At 39.1% G+C, this 14,152-nt stretch overlaps 1 long non-coding RNA gene across 1 annotated transcript; it reads right to left on the reverse strand.

Annotated features, from left to right (window-relative positions):
• Positions 1 to 5,294: 5,294 nt before the first annotated feature.
• Positions 5,295 to 13,933, reverse strand: LOC117476123. The gene is made up of 4 exons (XR_004555242.1): positions 13,896 to 13,933; positions 13,417 to 13,460; positions 13,223 to 13,250; positions 5,295 to 5,752 (listed from the first exon to the last, which is right to left on the reverse strand). It is a non-coding gene; the product is annotated as an uncharacterized LOC117476123 (long non-coding RNA).
• Between the last annotated feature and the right edge of the window lie 219 nt (positions 13,934 to 14,152).

The raw sequence follows: 14,152 nt of genomic DNA on the forward strand, positions 1-14,152 counted from the left end.
GAATGTAAGGTGCTTCACAAATAGAGTCATTTAATTTATATAAATATAATGTTTTAACCTTGTTAAATCATGGGTCAATTTTGACCCATGATTTATCTCAGTCCAAAACACTCAAAAATAATTACTATCATCCAATATTGTTTTAACTACATCATAACTAACTTATAATGCATTCATAGCCGTACAATCCTGTTGTAATTTAATGTTATGGCCCCAAACACATTACAGCACATATTTAAAGGGGACCTATCATGCAAAATGCACTTTTGTACGTCTTTTCTACATGAATATGTGTCCCCGGTGTTCCAGGGAACTCACCAAGTGTCAGAAAACACAACCCTCTCTATTTTCCTCCATACCCAAATCTCTAAAAAAGGGGCTGCAACGGATCTGATAAAAACTGATCCAGATTTGAACACTGTCCTGACGTCAGGACGGTGGCGCTACGGCTATTGGGCCAACTCCACCAATCAGGAGGAGACAGCCACGGCCATTGCCGTTCGAAAGCGCTGGAGACGCTGTAGTACATATGCCAGGCCTGTAGGTGGTGCTGTTCTCACAGAATCAACCCTTGCAAAAACAGAGCTAACATTTTTCAAATTGAGCGAAATGAGGAATGGCTAAAATGCATGATCTGTTTGGTATTTTGAATATAAATATGCCTTATATAGGTATGGTCCTACACTATATTATTCAAATATAGCATGATAGGTCCACTTTAAGTAAAACATGTGATTCAATTCACTCATTATACTCCCTATAGTGAAGACAGTGGATCATTACGTTATCTGACTATAATAAACTAATATTAGAATACAAACTCCCCAAAAAAGTTTTAAATTATTGTTACAGTTGATGAAGGGGGTTGGGGGGGGGGGGGGGGGGGTGTCTAAAGTCAAAGATGAATCTTGATTGGGCCAAATTTGACCTCGAGTCACCCAAAACAATTCTGCTGGGCCTCCCCAGACCCCAACACCAAATTATACACTTTTTTTTAGAGACCTTCAGACTTGGCTAAAATGGTCAAAATCAGTTTTGTAGTGTTTATGTAGCTGTTAGAGGATATCATGAAGCCTTGTTCCGATACAAAAAAACAGAGCGTAGTTATTATATAATTTTAACTTGAAACGGGTCACGGGAGACCCGAACACAACATAAGGGTTAACACAATATTATTTTTGATTTACAGCCCTTATAATTAACATTTTAATCATCATTATAAAAATAAAACACAATACAATGATTTCTTTATCAGTTTAATGCACACTCTATACTTTTATTTTAAGCAGTTTAACATTTTGCAGGTCATTTTAAGAGAGTATTTTTTACAGTGTGGTACGAGTATATTAACAGCAGTAAATTATTAATTCATTATGAAATACTCAAAACTTCAAGTGAAAGGGTGCACCTTCATAAACGTACACTTGGGTATATAAACTTAACAGAATCAAAGATTATTAATAACTAAAAAGTCACTTGAAATAATCTATTAGCTAAAACATGCATACATTTCTCTTCTCTTTTCTGAGATGTATTTATATGCATGGTCGTTGTTTAATCCTCCTATTGTCTTCGTTTTCCTATCTTTGGGTTTGATTCTGACAAAACGAGTCATTAAAAGACATCGCATTGGGATTGACATTATTCACTATTTTTTTTATTTGATAAAACAAACAATAGAGAAAAGAATCTGCAGATTAATGAAAGTAGTTGTTAGTTGCCGCCCTGACATAAACCATCGCTGAAGGTTCACGGGAGCTTCTGTTTTCTGAGCGATGACTTGCTTAAAGATGATTAAAGATGATTAGAGTTATGAGCTGGATGACTCATCAGAAACGCAACGTGACGACGCCCCGCTGACGTCAGCATTATTACAACGCTGGAGTTTAATCACAAAACCCTGATAAGTTTTATGATTAGAGTTTCAGACAGTAAGAATAACATCTGTTCCCAAACACGTTGTCTAGATTTGAGTGCACTCTAAAGTAAAAGAAAACCTAACTCAAAGATCTTCACCCATCAGTCTTCATGGAGGTTAAATACAGAGAAGATGGACACAAGAAGCAGGAAGGAGATGCTCAATCAGAGGAGAGGAAAACTACAGAGTAAGACCGTCTTTCTGTTTACTTGCAAGAATAAAAGACTAAGAAGAGACATCTTATTACGGTTTAAAAACACTAAACGTACAAGCCGTGGGTTTGCAAGGGTCCACAGTAAGGAGATTGATAAGTCCATACAAATATATATACCTGTACTTTAAATAAGGTCTCTTATTGTGAGTATAGGTCTCTGTTAGACTGTTGCATTATGCACTCATTCAGGGTGTGCAAATTAGTTACGGCTATAAGTCCTAAATCCACTGCATTTAATTAAATGTAAAACATATATTGTCTCAGGGAAGGGGAACTATTTTATCATCTTATCTTTAAAAAATAAAACGGCAAGGATCCATAAAGGTATATCTTATTTTAAAAAGGCCTCTGCAGCTGTACAGGCTTCAATATATATCAGTAGCAAGCTCTGTATCTAAAACTCATCTAAAGATATGTAAATGGTGCTCGTATCAATCCCATTGCAGTGGAGCTTTGTGAACTCCACTAAAGCTTGTACTTCTACCCTTAATAAGAGGTGTATTAGCTAGACCCTCCAGAAAAACGCGGGCTAAAATCCTTGATTATGCATGCGGGGTTTTTATGTGATTTTATGCGGTGAAGTTGCGAAATATGCGGAAATATGCGAAAAGTTGCGAAATATGCGGGAGGCGGAAAAAAAGGTGATTCTTCTCCCACACCCTGTTACTAGGCTACTACTGAATGAAAGTGAGCCCTTTTAAAGAGTTCCTATGATAAACAAGCATACTAGAAGCAAGCTACATCACAAAGTGTTATTTATGTATTTATATATGGGCTATTTTAATCACTCTCTCTCTCTCACACACACACACACACACACACACACACACACACACACACACACACACACACACACACACACACACACACACACACACACACACACACTCTTCTCCGCCTCATTCTGTTTTCATTTACTCGTTCGTTATCTGACCAGCTTCAATCTTGTAGGCTACTCACCTCATTTCTTGTAGCCCTCAAAAGGGTTTTGGAGGTTGATGCCTCGGTGAACGCGAGTTGTTTGGCTTTCTTGTCCGCAGCAGCAGAAAGCATTTTAGAATGTTTGAATGAATCAAAGTGGGTCGTCACCGTCGATTTTCTCTTATGCTCCAACACACAGTTGCACGGGGTGCAGAATAGTTTCCCCCCACTTTCGTGCAAGACATCGGGGTACTGCTTTGCCCGGTCTTTAGCAGAAATGTTCGTAGGCAAATGAGATGGATTCGATTTGTTCATCTTGGTCAGAGCCGTATAATAGTATAATAGTATATAATAATAATAGTATAATAGTATATAATAATCTATATGGCGCTGATCTTGTTGTTTTCTCTCTCGTGTGAGTTCCACACATTCAATACGGTGTTGTTTACCTGCGCGAGCTGATGACATCACTACTTCACGTTAACTTTTTTTTCCCTCAACTTTGTGTGGAAAAATGTGGGGATTATGCGACCTTTTCATAAATATGCGCCCTTTTAAAAATCTGCTCCATTTAGCTGATTATGCGGTAAATTATGCGATCGCATAATCGCGTTTTTCTGGAGGGTCTAATTAGCCTTGTATTCCTGCAGGTAGACGGTCTGTTGTTCTCAGGTTTAGCATGAGGCTCTGCTGCATCATCATCTGGCCTCTGCAGTGATAAATATAACTGAACTCCTATTGTCTTCATCCCCCCCCTTACTTTGGTGTTCGTGGTCAAATTTGACCGGTCCTGTTTTAATCCTCATATCATCATCACCACATTTCATTTAACACCCTTTCAAACTGTACATATTGTATCAGACTACCGGTATACATGAAACACTGCAGTAAATATACAAAGAATAGACACTGAACATGTATTGCGTGTGCCAGGTGTGATCCATGGATGGTTAATAATTCCTTTTCTTTATGGGGTCATTTGTGACCGGGAACACCATGGGTGTTACAAAGTTGCACTTTTTGCATATCATGTATTTTGTTTTTACCATGTTTGTAAAATGTAATTTTCTTAAATGTTTAATGTGAGGGACTGCGGATGGAAACTAGCTCAAAGCTAAATCTGGCACTGTTAAGGCCCCTACACACCAGGCCGATATCGGCCGTCTTGCGTTGTTGGGCGAAAACGGGTTCCTTGTCGCCCAAAGTCAATTTGGTGTGTCCCGAACCCTCGGCCGTGACACGCCTTATTTGGCCTTTCACGATCGACACCCGGCCGATTCAACATGTTGAATCGGCCGGGTGTCGGACACAAGCTATCGGGCCAAGAAACCACTCTGATCAGCTGTTCAGCTAGCAAATGAGAAGCGAAACGGAAGTGAGGGACGTAAACAAACGATTTAAGAAGGCACAGGACAGCAGCTAAACCCCAGCAGGTGATACTTAAAGACATCAAACATAGCCCTTAAATGTCCTCTCTTACCTCCCACACATAGCAGGGACATCTCTGATATCGGCGGGAGCGTCCCCGGCTGTCCTCTGCTGAGAGCTCCGTGATTTGTTTGGTCAAGTCCGGTTTTTCATCTCATCGTAAATTTAGCAAGAAGTGGCCATTACTACATTGCTGACTCAATAAACTACACACCCGCCAGAACACTGCGATCATCAGATGCAGGTCTATTAACTGTGAGTTTATAGTATGTCTGCACTTTATGTGCTCATTTCATCATGCATGTATTTTTATATTCTAAAACATGTTTTCGATGGACGAGAGTGAAAATGGAACGCACACGCTATTTGTTTGTTTATATCAGTCTGTTCTTCTTCTCTGTCTTCCGGTTGTTGCCTATTTTGAATGACGAATACACACTACCGCCGCCTGCTGGTAAGGAGAGTTATTGCCACTCACGCATGCGCAGTTCGTACGTGCTCGGCTGAAGTCTTTGCGGTGATTTCCAGTGCGACACACGGCCAAGACGCAGGAGAACTCGTCGATGGAACTGTCGGTGTCGGGTGTCGGCGAGTTCTCTGGTGACTGCCTGGTGTGTCAGGGCCTTTACGCTTGACACATTTTAATGTTTTAAGTGTTCATTACTGTGCATTGTCCCTGCCAAATAAACGATTAAATAAAAAATAAATAAAAAAATCATCCAAAATGCAATGAAAGTGGTGATCAGCAATTGTATATGTTCAAATGTCTACTGTGAAGGATATCATAAAGCCTTAATGCAATCGAATCTAAAACAAAATAAGTTATGATTGATGAAAGTAGTAGATCGGTCAGATTTGACCCAACACAACAGGAGGGTTAATTGAATACATTACTGTAGTATTAGAGCTTTAACGGCAGGAAAGGATCTCAAACACTAAACAGTGACCCTGCTAAACATCAGCACTACAGTGAGCATGCATTAGCACGCTAAAGCTAGCATTTAGCACAAAGCACATTAGAGATAAAACATCAGTCCCCATGTGTCAGGAAGGGGAGCGCAGAGCAACACGAGAAACACCAACCATTACATTCAATTCATTCAGTGATTAATTAAAACAGTGAAGACTCATTAAGCTCACAGGTTGCAGGATCAAGGCAGGAAGTGACGATGACACACAGGAAGTGATGATGACACACAGGAAGTGACGATGACACACAGGAAGTGGCTGAGAGGAAGCAGGTGATCAGCAGGAGGAAGAGAGGAGGACATCTGCTGGAGACAGGGAGGAGATACAGAGCAAAACATTCAGAAACTTAAAGGTGCTATACAAATAAAGTGTATTATTATTATTATTATTATTATTATTATTATTATTATTATTATTATTATTATTATTATTATTATTATTATTATTATTATTATTATTAAAGGGAAATCCTCTCTGACTGTAGTCGCACTTCATCCATGGAGTGAACACGCCCCAGACTCGAGGCTACAGAGAAGTTTAGAGCGGGACGATCCGATGTTTCTGTGAGCAGCAGCCTCTACCGGATACTGATAACCGTCATTTGATCTCTGCTCTCTGATTGGCTGCTGCCCGTCTAAGAGCCCGCCCTCTGAGGCAGGTTCAGAGAGTCGGACAGGTGAGATGAAGATGAAGAACGAGCTCTTCCTCCTACGCTGATGTGCCCCCGCCACATGTTATTTTTAACAATGGTAAATGATATCTGCCGCCGGGCTCCTTTGTTTACTTCCGGGACATAGTGACATCACTACGGAACCCTCGCGCTCCTATTGGCTAGCGCTCAAACTCATTGTGCACTCTTTAAACGAAATATCTCCTTCCACTTCCTCTCTGAGCTGAATATAATTCATACATCATAAACATTGGTCATTAGACATTCCCAAAGATATTGAAGTGACTGTTATTTTGTATTTATTGATTGTTGTGTTTTTATCTTAATGTGTGCATATGTATAAATGTGTCTGTTGATTGTGTATACATAGGATATACACATTTTTATATATATTTGTATTTTTGTAATCGGGATGGTGGGAAACGGTATTTTGATCTCTCCGTCTGTACACACAAACTGAAAGATTGACAATAAAGTTGACTTTGACTTTTGATAAAAGACACATGTATGAAGGCTTCAGCGGACGTGCAAAGCTTTCCTCTCTCTAACAAAGCTCTGATATTGATCTGTGGTCATCAGTGTGCTCGACATGCAGTCGGTGTTATATGTATGTGAGTCAGTAAACATATGAAGAGCACAGGAAACCAGCCTGAGGGGTATAGAATAATCCTGAGTGTGAACTTCAGAGATCAAATGAGCTGCAGGCCTTTGGGTCTGCATCTGCTTCTGCAATGATTCCTAACAGTGTGAGTGTCCTATATGTCTCTGCGTGAGAGGAGCAGGAGAGCTGCTTGAATAATATCTTCTGCAGACAATAGAGGTATTATCCTGCAGCGGTGACCATGCATACGTCCTCTGAGTTAAAGCCTCATATTGGCACCATGTGTAGAACACCTGTTCAATTAGGAGTGTGTCTCTGATATGCTTTCATGCATTTAAACTATACATTATAAAGGGAATCATGAGAGGTGTATTTTCTGTTAGTTACAGCGGTGGGAAGTACATTTACTCAAGTACTGTACTTAGTTACTTTAAGTATATTTTGATGCTAATACTTTTCTACTTTTACTTCAGAAACATTTTGCAGGACTTTTACTGTAACAGAGTATTCCTACACTCTGGTACTTCTACTTTTACTCAAGTACAAGATCTGAGTACTTCTACTTTTACTCAAGTACAAGATCTGAGTACTTCTACTTTTACTCCAAGATCTGAGTACTTCTACTTTTACTCAAGTACAAGATCTGAGTACTTCTACTTTTACTCCAAGATCTGAGTACTTCTACTTTTACTCAAGTACAAGATCTGAGTACTTCTACTTTTACTCCAAGATCTGAGTACTTCTACTTTTACTCAAGTACAATATCTGAGTACTTCTACTTTTACTGAAGTACAAGATCTGAGTACTTCTACTTTTACTCCAAGATCTGAGTACTTCTACTTTTACTCCAAGATCTGAGTACTTCTACTTTTACTCAAGTACAAGATCTGAGTACTTCTACTTTTACTCAAGTAGAAGATCTGAGTACTTCTACTTTTACTGAAGTACAAGATCTGAGTACTTCTACTTTTACTCAAGTACAAGATCTGAGTACTTCTACTTTTACTCCAAGATCTGAGTACTTCTACTTTTACTCAAGTACAAGATCTGAGTACTTCTACTTTTACTGAAGTACAAGATCTGAGTACTTCTACTTTTACTCAAGTACAAGATCTGAGTACTTCTACTTTTACTCCAAGATCTGAGTACTTCTACTTTTACTCCAAGATCTGAGTACTTCTACTTTTACTCAAGTACAAGATCTGAGTACTTCTACTTTTACTCCAAGATCTGAGTACTTCTACTTTTACTGAAGTACAATATCTGAGTACTTCTACTTTTACTCAAGTACAAGATCTGAGTACTTCTACTTTTACTCCAAGATCTGAGTACTTCTACTTTTACTCCAAGATCTGAGTACTTCTACTTTTACTCAAGTACAAGATCTGAGTACTTCTACTTTTACTCCAAGATCTGAGTACTTCTACTTTTACTCAAGTACAAGATCTGAGTACTTCTACTTTTACTGAAGTACAAGATCTGAGTACTTCTACTGTCTTGTCAACAAAACGATTGACTACCCTCACTATCACCACAATGAAACACGTCCTGAAGAATGTCATGCAAAGCTGCCTGCCTGCCTTCCTTTGATTCTCTCTGAACTGCCTGGTCGTTTTAATGTTTAATGTCAACCATTTGTGCAGATAGCATGAAGTAGAGAAGATCGCCGATGCTAGCGTTAGCGTTAGCATTTCTCCCCCGGGCTTAAATTGTGTATTATAGAATGATCACACCGGTGACAGTACTATTCAAAGGTTCACAAAATATGACTACTACTCTTACTGTTTAACATTTTGGGTTACTTAATGTTACTTCATGTTAAGGCTAATACAAATGACAAGGCTGTAATGCTAACTAACGTGCTAGCTACTAGCTATGTAGCTAACTTGATCCTTTCATCAGACGGGAAGCGAAAGAACGAGCAAGACCCATTGCTGGTATGATAACAACCTGGTACTAAGCACACAGGCATCTTGTTAAAGTTATCTTATCTTAGCCAGCGCCATATAGATAGATTATATCTATATGGTGCTGATCTTAGGTATCTCTTAGTGGAGGAAAACAATTGTGACATCACTTACTCTGGGATTTGTAGTCTTTCTAGTTGCGTATTTTTCATAGTCTTATATTTCAACAGTTTTACGACAAACTGTGACTTTTTTGACATGGAAATGATTTTTTAAGATTGACAAACATCATATGTGTAATTCATGGCACAATTCAAACGGGATCGAAAGATACGTTTTCTCTCTTCATTGACTTCAATGCATAATTTTTCCGAAATAAGGTCCCATGGACCGGAAGTAGATGGGCGTGACTTTGCCACTCTATAGGAGCTGTGATGTCACTATGATGAACACAGGGATTGTAGCCTTTGCAGACCATTTACAAAAACCCAGAGAACACTAAAAGAGAGAAAACACCACAACAAGCAGAAAAGGGCCTCTTTGATCGCTGCATTAAAATAAATAGAATCACTTTTGGCCCCTGTCCTCTTCCATGATAACATCAGACAGAAGTAAAGCATATCTCATCTTAGACAGACTCACTGACTATAGCTGCCTCCTGCACAGCCCTCCATATTTCATTACATTTAGCTGATGCTTTTATTCAAATGGATCACAGCGAGTACGTCTCCTCCATCTGATCCCGCTTCACTTCAATCTGCATCAAAGCTCACAGAAACCTCTCCAACACTGAAGGAGCTCCGAGGATAATAACCGTATTCTATAGAGCAGCAGAAAACACACACACTATTGTTACAGTGACAGAGTGTGTGTGTGTGTGTGTGTGTGTGTGTGTGTGTGTGTGTGTGTGTGTGTGTGTGTGTGTGTGTGTGTGTGTGTGTGTGTGTGTGTGTGTGTGTGTGTGTGTGTGTGTGTGTGTGTGTGTGTTGAGATGAGGAGCCTCTCTGCTGCTTTTCTGATGAAGAGCATGAGATCATCAGCCATAAACACAGCATGCTGAGGGGTTTATGATGCCTACCGTCAATACATTCTCAGTAATAAATGGAGGATTTGCTGTTCCAACACATCATCATTTAACTGAGTCTCACTCCAGTCGGCGTTCAGTGTTCAAACTCTGGAGTTTCATCATTATTTTAGAAAAATGTGATTCATTAAAATCTCAGCAATTTACGAGCAAACAGCGCAAAGCAGAGAGTAAAATCACTTTGCAAATAAATAAACGTTAATAACATTGTCATTATTTTTTCGCCACATTTGTGCTTTTTTATTGTTATTTATTTTAATATTTTTTACAACTTTATTTTTCACTGGTTAAATCCGTTAAAAACGAACCTTTCCATAGATCAGGCTGTTGAGTTATACTTTACTTGAGTATGTTATGCTACTGTGTACTTCTACTCCACTACAGTTCAGAGGTACATGGTGTACTTTTCCTCCACTACATGTATTTAATACCTTTAGTTACTTCACAGATGTGGATGAATGATGTGAAATATAATCAAGTGTTAAATCAGACTTTAGTTCCACCTGGAGTAAATCCACAAGCTACCCTGCAGTATACAAAGTCATTCAAACTAGCTGCACCTTTACCAGCTTTGAGAACACTTTAATGATCAATCATTATAAAACATATCATATATATTATTCTGAAATGGACCAATCTGCACAATGACTACTTTTACTGTCGCTACTTTCACTATATTTTGATGAGAATACTTTTATACTTTCACTTGAGGAACATTTTGAATGCAGGACTTTTACTGAAACAGAGTATTCCTACACTCTGGTACTTCTACTTTTACTCAAGTACAAGATCTGAGTACTTCTACTTTTACTCAAGTACAAGATCTGAGTACTTCTACTTTGACTCAAGTACAAGATCTGAGTACTTCTACTTTTACTCAAGTACCAGATCTGAGTACTTCTACTTTTACTCAAGTACCAGATCTGAGTACTTCTACTTTTACTCAAGTACCAGATCTGAGTACTTCTACTTTTACTCAAGTATCAGATCTGAGTACTTCTACTTTTACTCAAGTACCAGATCTGAGTACTTCTACTTTTACTCAAGTACAAGATCTGAGTACTTCTACTTTGACTCAAGTACAAGATCTGAGTACTTCTACTTTTACTCAAGTACCAGATCTGAGTACTTCTACTTTTACTCAAGTACAAGATCTGAGTACTTCTACTTTGACTCAAGTACAAGATCTGAGTACTTCTACTTTTACTCAAGTACCAGATCTGAGTACTTCTACTTTTACTCAAGTACCAGATCTGAGTACTTCTACTTTTACTCTAGTACAAGATCTGCGTACTTCTACTTTTACTCAAGTATCAGATCTGAGTACTTCTACTTTTACTCAAGTACCAGATCTGAGTACTTCTACTTTTACTCAAGTACCAGATCTGAGTACTTCTACTTTTACTCAAGTACCAGATCTGAGTACTTCTACTTTTACTCAAGTACCAGATCTGAGTACTTCTACTTTTACTCAAGTACCAGATCTGAGCATGGGCGTCGCAGCCATTATATGAGGGTGGGACAAGTCCCCCCCACTTTTTCAAATGATTAGTTTAGACCCCCCCACTTTTACTATGCGGAAAGTCCGTGAATCGGAAAGTCCGTGAATCGGTCTATCCACTCGCCGCACTTTGTAGAGCGCTGTGTCAGTGCTTCACTATCAAATGAAATCCATTCCACTTGCTTATTGAGAGAATGCCCAAATCAATGAAACTCCGTACCATGTTTTCACTGCTACTTTGTACCAAGGCAGATTCTCACATAGCGCGCGCATGTTCAAGGAGTGTTGTCATAGTTGGACAGCTCAGATCTGTTGTATGAAGCGATGCCGGTAGCGGAGGTAAGGCACACACACCAAATGTTCAGGAAATGGTTAATACAGCGAAAATCAAAGCTGACGATCTCTTGGTTTGATATGTTTTCTCCCCCAGACAACATGGACATAAGAACATTTTTTTCAAAGAAGAGGAAAGTAAGTCATCAGCTGGTAGCAGTTAATCAGTTAACAGTGATGGCGGCGTCTCACTTCTGGAGAGGAGTTTCGTCTTTATGTCATGATAGAGAGATACAAATACTGAATAGTTTAGATGAGAAAAGGCATCGAAATGCCAGGTTACTAGTATTTATCATGTAAACAGGGAACATGAATAACCCGATCTCTCTGTGCTCATGTAAACACCATATCCCCAATATGATCATAACCGGGATAATACTCATAAACGGCTTACTGATGTCCATGTAGAGACGCAGTCAGTGTGTTTTACTGGAGCCTCAGTTCGATAAGAGATTCTTTTCTGAGTTCTTTAACTTAGGTACTCTCTCTCAAAATGGTAATGTGCATTATGTTTTAATTATACTTCTTATCATTCAGAAGCTTTTTGTGTGTGTTTATGTTTTACTGAGTGCTTATAGGCTATTTCCATCCCAGTATTCAGTTAACTATTTATTTTCTGTGCACATTACATAGAATAGTCTACCTACTGCTTGGGACTTTGAGTCTTCAAAATGTCCAATGTCACAGACTGGGACTTACTTTAGAGTCAGTTGTATTTACATTCAGTATGACTTGTTATGATTCAATGTGAAAGAGTATACTGCTCAATAAATAATTGTCACTTCACCACCTCTCTTGACATCTAGGCACTTGAGAGTGAGTCAGAGGCAGAATGCAGGGACAGTGGAGAGAGGTCCATTGCTGAGGTGAGTGATGAAAGGGAAATGACAGTTGAGAGTAAATTGTGATGTGGACTCTCATCCCAGGATTTTAAGGAAATCAGTGGGGATATTGAACGGGAAACATTTCAGTCAAGGGGCATCATATGACCAATATAGACAGAAGAGCAACATTTATTTGAACATTTAAGTCAATGATACCATTCCTAGGTGAACTTAACATCTGTATGGAGTCAGATCAGTCTCAATATTAATAAATGCTCACAGAAGGATTCACAAATGTATTTTGCGATTTATATATAAATGACTCTCCACAACAATATCTCTCAATGCACTCACAAATATTTATTGTTGTATAAAAAAATGGGCATTTAAACTGCTTTTTATTAATTCAAAGACAGCTCTGAATTAATAATCAAATATGTTTCCTTTCTTTACTACTGGATGAAATTACAAAATGTACCCATCATTTCCCTCATGCTAGTATAGCCACATAAAAGTATCAAACCACCTGTTAAAATGCACCAGAATACAGGAAATCTATATATTTTTTCGCCCCCACACCCCCCGTTAAAAATGTCCCCCCCACATTCAGGATGCTTCCTACGCCCATGGATCTGAGTACTTCTACTTTTACTCAAGTACCAGATCTGAGTACTTCTACTTCTACTCAAGTACAAGATCTGAGTGCTTCAAACTCGCCCCGTTATAAATAAACTGAGAACAAATCAAACCTGAGTTTGCAGATTTGAATCCCAGAAAAACACTGAGCAATAACTACATGTTGTTCAGTGGTGAAACCTCAATAAATAAACTTCAGTTGGTACGACCTCTCACCTTTCAGTCTGTCTTCACTTCCTGTCACCTGAGAGGAGAAGGAAAGAGAGAGAGAATAATGATAATGATGATAAAACATGGAGAGAAACAGCCAAAATGATGAAGAGAGAGAAACAAGAGTGTTGTTTTCCTCTGAGGACATGCTCCATGAAAGAGTTTCATATCTTGATGAATGGAGGATATTCAGTACTCACAGTTCTTCTGGATCTTGGCTCTGATCGTCTCATGACCTCTGATCCTGTAGGGATGAACACAATCCAACAGTTATGGATCCAGTTTAAAATAAGTGTTTGTTCTTTGAGTCAGCTTCAGAGTCCTGACTGATCTCATGCTTTACATCCCATCATATCTTCTCTGCAAACACTACGACTGACTGCCACAGCTCTCAGCTGCATTACAGGAAGTAACAGTCATTAGTCAAGGAGCTCAAAACATCCCATCAAAAACAGACTACCTTTTCCACTCTTCTGTCAAATCCCATATGTCTGGTGGAAAGTTGATTACTTACTAAATGTGGCTTTGCATTTTCAGCTGGCCTTCTATAGTTGATGGAAGAATGAAAGAGCCTGCAGTCAGTGGGTAACATCACTGATCTGTTGTGATTCCCCAGTGAGAGAAACACCTCCCTGTGTTTCATACAATACTGCTGAACCAGCAGAGACCCCTTACTGACCTGAGGGTCTCCAGTCTGCAGTCTGGGCTCTCCAGAAGATCTCTCAGCAGCTTCTCTCCTGAATCCTGCAGAACGTAGTTCCATCTCAGGTCCAGCTCTCTCAGATGGATGTTGGACTTCAGAGCTGAGGCCAGAGCAGAACAGCTGATCTCTGACAACCTGCACTCCTTCAGTCTGAATAAAGAAAACATGATGAGGATAAGAATCTGTTTATAATCCAATCAGATGTTACTCAACATTTAAATGAATCTGAACAG

Source organism: Trematomus bernacchii, unplaced genomic scaffold (assembly GCF_902827165.1).
Source record: "Trematomus bernacchii unplaced genomic scaffold, fTreBer1.1, whole genome shotgun sequence".
NCBI classification, from domain to species: domain Eukaryota; kingdom Metazoa; phylum Chordata; class Actinopteri; order Perciformes; family Nototheniidae; genus Trematomus; species Trematomus bernacchii.